General features: G+C 46.6%; 1 long non-coding RNA gene across 1 annotated transcript; it reads right to left on the bottom strand.

The window, feature by feature from the left end:
• Positions 1-537: 537 nt before the first annotated feature.
• LOC144737682 (uncharacterized) lies at positions 538-7,146 on the bottom strand. The gene is made up of 3 exons (XR_013589052.1): positions 6,923-7,146; positions 6,551-6,615; positions 538-2,905 (listed from the first exon to the last, which is right to left on the bottom strand). It is a non-coding gene; the product is annotated as an uncharacterized LOC144737682 (long non-coding RNA).
• Positions 7,147-7,609: the final 463 nt, after the last annotated feature.

The following is a 7,609-nucleotide window of genomic DNA, read 5'->3' as shown; positions in this document are numbered from 1 at the left end:
GCCGGCCTTTTATCCTCAGGTCAGGGTCACCCATCCCCTCCTGACCCCCCCCCACTCCCAGAACCTTCTGGAAGGTCTTATTTTAAGGGACCTTGGGGACGGGTGGGGGGTCAGGGGTGTTAGTCTCTGGTCACGGGGGGGGGGGGGGGGGTTAACCTTTGGTCGACCCCTACGCACCTCGCTCTCTCCTGGCTGCCCCGTCGACCCGTGAACGTGGTGGCAGGTCAGCTTACAGCACCTTGTTATGGCGCTTATGCACAACTTCATGTGACGAACGCTGCACATTCCATCGTTTTCATGCAGGGGGCGCTACAAACCTACGCGCCCCCTGCATGAATGACAGAGGCGCAGGGACAGACGGTCGATCGCGTTGGAATCGATCTACTGACGGCGGTCTTCTCGCACGGACAGCTGTGTCGCCTTATCTCGATCCCGCGATCCCAACCAGGTGAAAGTCCGCATCGAACCGAACCCCCGGCAAGGCCATCTACTTCACGACGAGATACATTCACATGAAATGTCGTTTTCAAAGAAGTCTTCCAGATGTAAAATATTGGCTTTTAATGAAGAAATACAATTATCTAATTCAAAACATAATACAATTCAAAGTTGTTTCATTTCAAACTTCAAAATGGAGCATTGGAAGCTTGCGTGGATGCTTCGTTCGTGTGCAATTTTTTTCGTGACTTTCCTGGCCCAAGGCCGTAAATGGTTGTGAGGGGCACCGCAGGCGGTCAGGCTTGCTTTAACCCATGGTTGTGAATATCCAGACGTTAATCAGCAAGGACCATTTCTTGTCCGAATTCGACAAAATCTATGTCAACATATAACATAAAATTATAATTCGTGTTGTAGAGAATGTACCTCCTATATGTGTAACTTTTGAGTGTTATGCCTTGTAACTGATGAATGATCCGAGTGTACTCGCCATTTCAAAGACAATGAGTTGCTCCAGAGGGAGATGCTTCCTGAAAACACAAAAGTACCCTTTGACCTGTACCACAACAACGAGTCTCACCTGAGTTATCTGTACAGGTTACGTCAAAAACACACACTTTGCCCCCAACATCACATATTCAATGTTTGACCCTTATAGACAAAATGTTACATGTACGTACACAATCAGACAAGTATTCATTCTAAATGATTGACAGGCATATGAACAAAATTGAATTACTGCACTTAAATATGCTGCATCAGGTTACATCGTATTAACACGAAGCCATTTAAAAAAATATGCAGTCTGCTTAACAGTGTATGTACAACATACTATTGCGCCATTCAAAACGAGTAGGCCATTGCATGCTGGCGTCTGGGTAAAAATTTAGCAAATTCTAAACATTACCTACAAACTCCACAACTGAGATGCCACATCAACCATCGCCCCCTACTGACAGGCTCTGGTCCACATGCAGGCCGGTGCAGGGCCACCACCTCGTGCCACACAAGGGCAGCTGCTACTTGGGGATGCTCGAGTGTTTGAGACGAGATACGACGCAAAACTCCGAATTTCCCAGGCGATTAAGCAAGCACCATGTAAATGCAATTGATAACATAGTGAATGCTTGGGAGCTTATTGGCTCTCGCTCCTAGTTAGAGATCTACCCAACCCACAGGTCCACAAAGACTGGCCACTCTTACTCTGCAGGTTGCACCTAGGTTGAGTGTTCAAGTTCACATTCTTTTCATTAAAGGCCTGTGACAAAGGTTCATCTATTGGAGCGACATCATCTCAGCCTTACACATCTACCGGGTCTCCATTTGACTTTTTTTGTCTCGGAGGAAGTCCACCCACACCTCCACTTCCACAAACTGCTGTGAGTTGCCTCGCTCTGCCTCAAAATTCTCCTCCTGCTTCACGTTGCCTCCATCGATGTGAAGGTCCGATTTTGGAGTTGAATCTTCATCTTCACATTTTAACTTCACTTCCTCGCTCTTCACCATCACTTCACATTTCACTTCTTCACATTTCACCTCGATACCTTTAAAAGTGTCTAAGCTGGGATTTTCTTCCGGTTGTTTCATGAGAGATGGGCTCATTGTGGCAATTTGACTTTCACAAGCTGATTTCAGACTCCACTCCTTGTGGATATTCTGATGCTTATGTGTTCTCTGGTGTCTTTGAAGATTTGGTGCAAATGCCTTCCCGCACAGAGTGTACCTGAAGGGGTTCTCTATCGTGTGTGTTCTCTGATGTGCTACAAGAGTAGATAACTGTGAAAACAGATTCCCACACACACTGCACTTGAAGGGGTTCTCTCCCGTGTGTGATCTCTGGTGTATTACAAGAGTAGATGAACGTACAAACGCCTTCTGACACACACTGCACTTGAAGGGTTTATCTCCCGTGTGTGTTCTGTGGTGTGTTACAAGAGTAGATGAAAGTGCAAATGCCTTCTCACACACACTGCACTTGAAGGGTTTCTCTCCTGTGTGCGTTTTCTGGTGTGTTACAAGATTATATGAATCTGAAAACGCCTTCCTGCACAGAGTGCACCTGAAGGGTTTCTCTGCTGTGTGTGTTCTCTGGTGTTTTTTAAGAGCAGATGGATGTGAAAATGCCTTCCCACACAAACTGCACCTGAAGGGTTTCTCTCCCGTGTGTGTTCTCTGGTGTGCTACAAGAGTAGATGACTGTGCAAACGCCTTCCCACACACATTGCACCGGAAGGGTTTCTCTCCCGTGTGTGTTCTCTGGTGTGCTACAAGAGCAGATGACTGTGCAAACGCCTTCCTACACATACTGCACTTGAAGGGTTTCTCTCCTGTGTGAGTTCTCTGGTGCTGTGTCAAATGTTCAAGACGATCCGTGCTGTATGCACACCGGTCGCATTGATGCCTTTTTGCACCGAGCCGCGCCGAGTGCCTTTGCTCCATCAGACCAATTCTGCAGAGGAAGCGACAGCTGCAGACAGAAAAAAAGAATATCCACACCATCTACACATCAGTATCAATGCACAGAGGAATGCATATATACAGTCACATCACTTACACGTCTATACTTAGTCCCAAATTCATCACACGGGCTGTTATGGCACACAATGAGAGGGCAAATGGTCACAAACATGCCTGGAAGCCCTCTATTCTTCAAAATGAATGTTAACCCAAAACTCCTAACACAATTTCGGCTGTCTGGCTTCAAAAATAATATTTATGAAAGCAAAATTCAGCTGACATAGCAAAGGGTGTTGAAAATAATACGATTTGTGTTATGCAGAAATGCATAAATTCATGTTAAATCGAAACTTAGAGGTGTGAAGCCAGGCACAGATGTCCTTGAATGCTGGTATGAACAGTTCCGACTTCAGCAGCACGTGTGCTGTGATAACTTCCCGACTCCATTCTTACAAAGAGTTCCAGAATAAAACGAAAAAAATACTGTTTTGATATAACCTCCGTGCGCAATAGAGTTAATAGTCTTTACTGCAAATACAAACTTCATACTCAGAGGCGGAGTCAGGATTTTCAGGTGGGGGGGGCAACCCCTCCAGCAATGAAAAATAATAGGAGTTGTTAGTAAGTGAGTTGTTAGTAAGTGAGTTGTTAGTAAGTAAGGAGTTGTTAGTAAATAAGAACTAGTCCCTTGTTTTTTATTTGACGCGGGTGATCGGCATCGGGCTCGCTGAAGGTGTTTGCCTTCAGGGAAGTCGTGTACTGTATACGCAACTGCGCACAATTCTGCGAGTCGCTTCTAATTGCTTTGCCGTTACTTATTGCCAATTATGGACTCGGACTGTTGTCCTCTCATAGAGTCCCTGGCACGTAATAATGAGACACGGTGGCAGTGGGGCTGGCAAAATGCCCATTTATCTATATATCTGAAAGGGAAATGTGTGGATACGTGTGCCTGTTCGAAATGTTTAGCATACTTCCCAACATGCTACACACTTGAAATTTGGCATATGGGTAGGTTCCATACTGTACACAATGTAAAAAGTATAAAAATAGACTTTTGTATTTTGGGGGGGGGGGATGGGGGAAATGACCATGAAGTGTGTGGCGTCAACCCGCATCACACCTGAGTTAAGCGCTCTGCAATGCTTACCCCTACCATATGGCTCTTTGCGCGCCATACTTCTAGAGTTGTTAACAGTGTGCCGGGAGATTTTAGGTGGCGCTTCGCTCCTGGCCAATGAAGCCATTGGCTTCTCAAAGTTTCAAAACATATCCGTGTGAAGAACGGGTACAACTGTTATCTTAAATATAACGCAGAAATTACATCTGTTTTTTTTAGTGAAGCAGCAAAAACTCTTCAACGCCGAGCTCTGGCGTCATGAAATTTTCACAGCTTATGCTGTCTGGAATTTCGAAGTGAACTCGACTATTTTCAGCTCGCCATGTCATTCCCTTCCCGAGGGTCCAAAATCGACCTTACGTAGAAGTGGGTTAAGGTTAAAATTCCGTGAGTGAAAACATCCGATTTTAAGTGATTTGTTTCGGCTTTTTACTTTCTTGCAAGCATACATTTTTTTTCAGGGTTTTTCAGTCAAATATAAGGGAATATGAAATTAATCCAAGACAATAATCCAAGTCTCAGGCAAAGCCGGGTAGTGAAGTTAGTTACTAATAAACCCCAATGATCTGTATTCTTAGGTTTTTTCGGTAAAGTCACGTAGGTAAAAAATTAAAATTAAGATGGTAAACTACCATTCTTGGATATTCTGTTTGAGAGGAGACCTGACGGATCCTTGGGACATTCTGTCTACAGGAAAGCCACCCACACAGATTCCTACTTGAAACCGGATTCCCACCACCACCCATCTCAAAAGAATTCTCTCATCAAAACGCTATACCACAGAGCCCATGGCATTTCTGACCAACACCACCTGGCCGGTGAATTAAGACATGTACATCGGGCCCTCAGGATGAACGGATACTCTGACCGCACTATCCGCCAAGCTGTTTCTCCCACCACACAGAAACAGCCACATGAAACTCCGACCAAAACTATCACGTTACCATACATAGCAGGCGTGACCAAAAAGATCTCCAAAATTCTAAACAAACGTAAGATCCAAGTCCGATTCAGTACAGTGCATAAAATCCGTGATCTAATTCCATCTGTGAAGGATGTCGTTCCTGACTTACAGTATCCTGGAGTCTGCAAATTGAGTTGCAGTTGTGGTGATTGCTACATTGGAGAAACGAAACGTCATGTTTCTGATCGTGTCCGCGAGCACAAGTCAGATCTGAAACATGGCAGAACTGATTCTTCGGCCGTTGCCGATCATTGCTACAACTCTGTGGGCTCTCATGAAATTGTCTTTTCCGAGACCAGGGTGCTCTGCAAACCTCCTGGCTACCATCAAAGGTTTGTACATGAAGCCATACAAATATACAAACACAGACATAATTTCAACCGTGATGATGGTTACAAACTGAGTAATCATTGGAAAGATGTGATTAACCATGCAAAAAAGATTTAACTACACTTATTTGGACCATCTTATTTGACAGAAAACTATTACAGGTTACTGATAGACAGCCAGTTTTGTTTTACCATGTTTAGCTTTCTACCAGGTTTAGCTTTCTTTTTTCACACTTGTGTTATGTAGACTAGGCGTAGTCACAAACCGAATTTCTCCATAATAAAGGCTCAGTCTTTTGTTATGCAGTCTATTCATAGTCTCAAGCCGCACCTTACCATAATAATAAAAAGTGGGCCATTCCTGGCCCTTCCCCCCCCCCCTCAACCATTATATATACGGAGTGGTATCTCCTGTAATCTCTCATTTACTTGATACAGCTGTCAGGCTGTGACGGTTCCTCCTGAAGACGGAAGCTTGTGTTGCCTCCGAAACGTCGTGATTTTCATTTTATTTTACTTTCATTAATTTTAAATTTTTAACCTACGTGACTTTACCGAAAAAACCTAAGAATATGAATCCTTGCAGTCACGAAAGCTTCAAATCCCAATGATCTGATCGAAATTATGGATTTCCATCAGATCGTTAGGGGGGCACGTGCCACCCCCACCCCCACTGGCTCCGCCACTATCACACACTGTATGGTTTACAGGTGGTGGTGTGTCCAGACCCACGCCTGGCCACCTTCACCTGCGCAGTATTAATGCTTGCTCACTCCAAATCATTCATCGAGGATCAATCAACACAGCCGAGGCTGCGTGTCTCTCTCTCTCCCCGTGGTCACGTGGCTTTCCCTCCGGACCCCACGGTTTCCCCTCCATATGTAGAGAGTGAACACCGTCACGCGTCTAGAGGGAACGCCGCCACGCGTCTAGAGGGAACGCCGCCACGCGTCTAGAGTGAACGCCGCCACGCGTCCAGAGTGAACGCCGCCACGCGTCCAGAGTGAACGCCGCCACGCGTCCAGAGTGAACGCCGCCTCGCGTCCAGAGTGAACGCCGCCACGCGTCCAGAGTGAACGCCGCCACGCGTCCAGAGTGAACCCCGCCACGCTTCTAGAGTGAACGCCGCCACGCATCTAGAGTGAACGCCGCCACGCTTCTAGAGTGAGCGCCGCCACGCTTCGAGAGTGAACACCACCACGCGTCTAGAGTGAACACCACTACGCTGTTGACAAGCCTCACCTTGTTGTTGTGGGCAGGTCGCTTGTGAAAACAAGAGCGGTTAAGCAGCTCAACGCGGGCGTAGTCTGGTAAAATGAAAAAAAAAACTGTGTTAATATTGAATATTTAAACAAAGTTACAAAGTGGCGAGCCGGGTCAAGACAAATTAAACTTAAGCGAGAGAATTGAAGCAAACGCGATCAGGCGAGGGCAGGAGGCAAGGCCCCGCGTTGTAAAGCTTCAACGTGGACATCGCTTCCATGCTCGCTGCTACTCAATTGACATCCCTACGAGAGAGAGAGCGAGGCTCTACCTCGGTACACAACAACAAAAACCACCACCACCACAACAACCACCACCACAACCACCACAACCGCGATGAGAATTTCTCACTTCGGATTTCAGTGCACGGGCCGAGCGGCAACTTCCTGGTCCCTCTCGATGTCACGCGGCAGCAGGTGACATGACGTCACTTGCGGGGTAAGATGACACTCCCCTCCCACAATGAGCGGCTCTCAACTCGCGACAGCTTTCACGAATACATTATGTTAATGAGCCGCCAGTTACCGGGCGTGGCTTTGCCCAAATAATGATTGGCACTGGGACAGATATCGGCAGCGGCCGAGCATGGGTGACGTCACGCTCAAGAGCGCGGTCGTCGGGGGTAGGTGACATGACGTCACTAGCGAGGCACACCTCCCCCTGGCGTTTGACGCCAATGAGGTCACGCGGATGGGTGACGTCAGAGAGCGGGGTCAGAGTTCAAGTTTGTTGACAGAAAGGAAGCAGCAGTGTCGACTCGGCCTCAAACGAGTAACCGGTGCGGTGTGTCAACATCGCCCTCCATCGGTGCTGCTCGCTATGAGCAGCACTTTGTAGATGTGGCTTGGCTCTCCAGCACACCGCTGGCGACATTTCACGATGACATTTTCACGTCCATAAAAAGAATATCGCCATACTAACCTATGCCGTTTTTTGGCAAAATTGATCCAATTTTTTTAGATTTTGTTTTCAACGAAAAGTGCATTCCTTGGTTGTGTTTAGCCTGAGTAGCCTATATTTTACGTGAAAAAGTGGGGA

This window comes from Lampetra planeri, chromosome 72, assembly GCF_965212315.1.
Source record: "Lampetra planeri chromosome 72, kcLamPlan1.2.h2, whole genome shotgun sequence".
Classification (NCBI taxonomy): Eukaryota; Metazoa; Chordata; class Hyperoartia; order Petromyzontiformes; family Petromyzontidae; genus Lampetra; species Lampetra planeri.
Note: the sequence above shows the minus strand (reverse complement) of the source record. Positions and strands in the feature narration are given on the sequence as shown.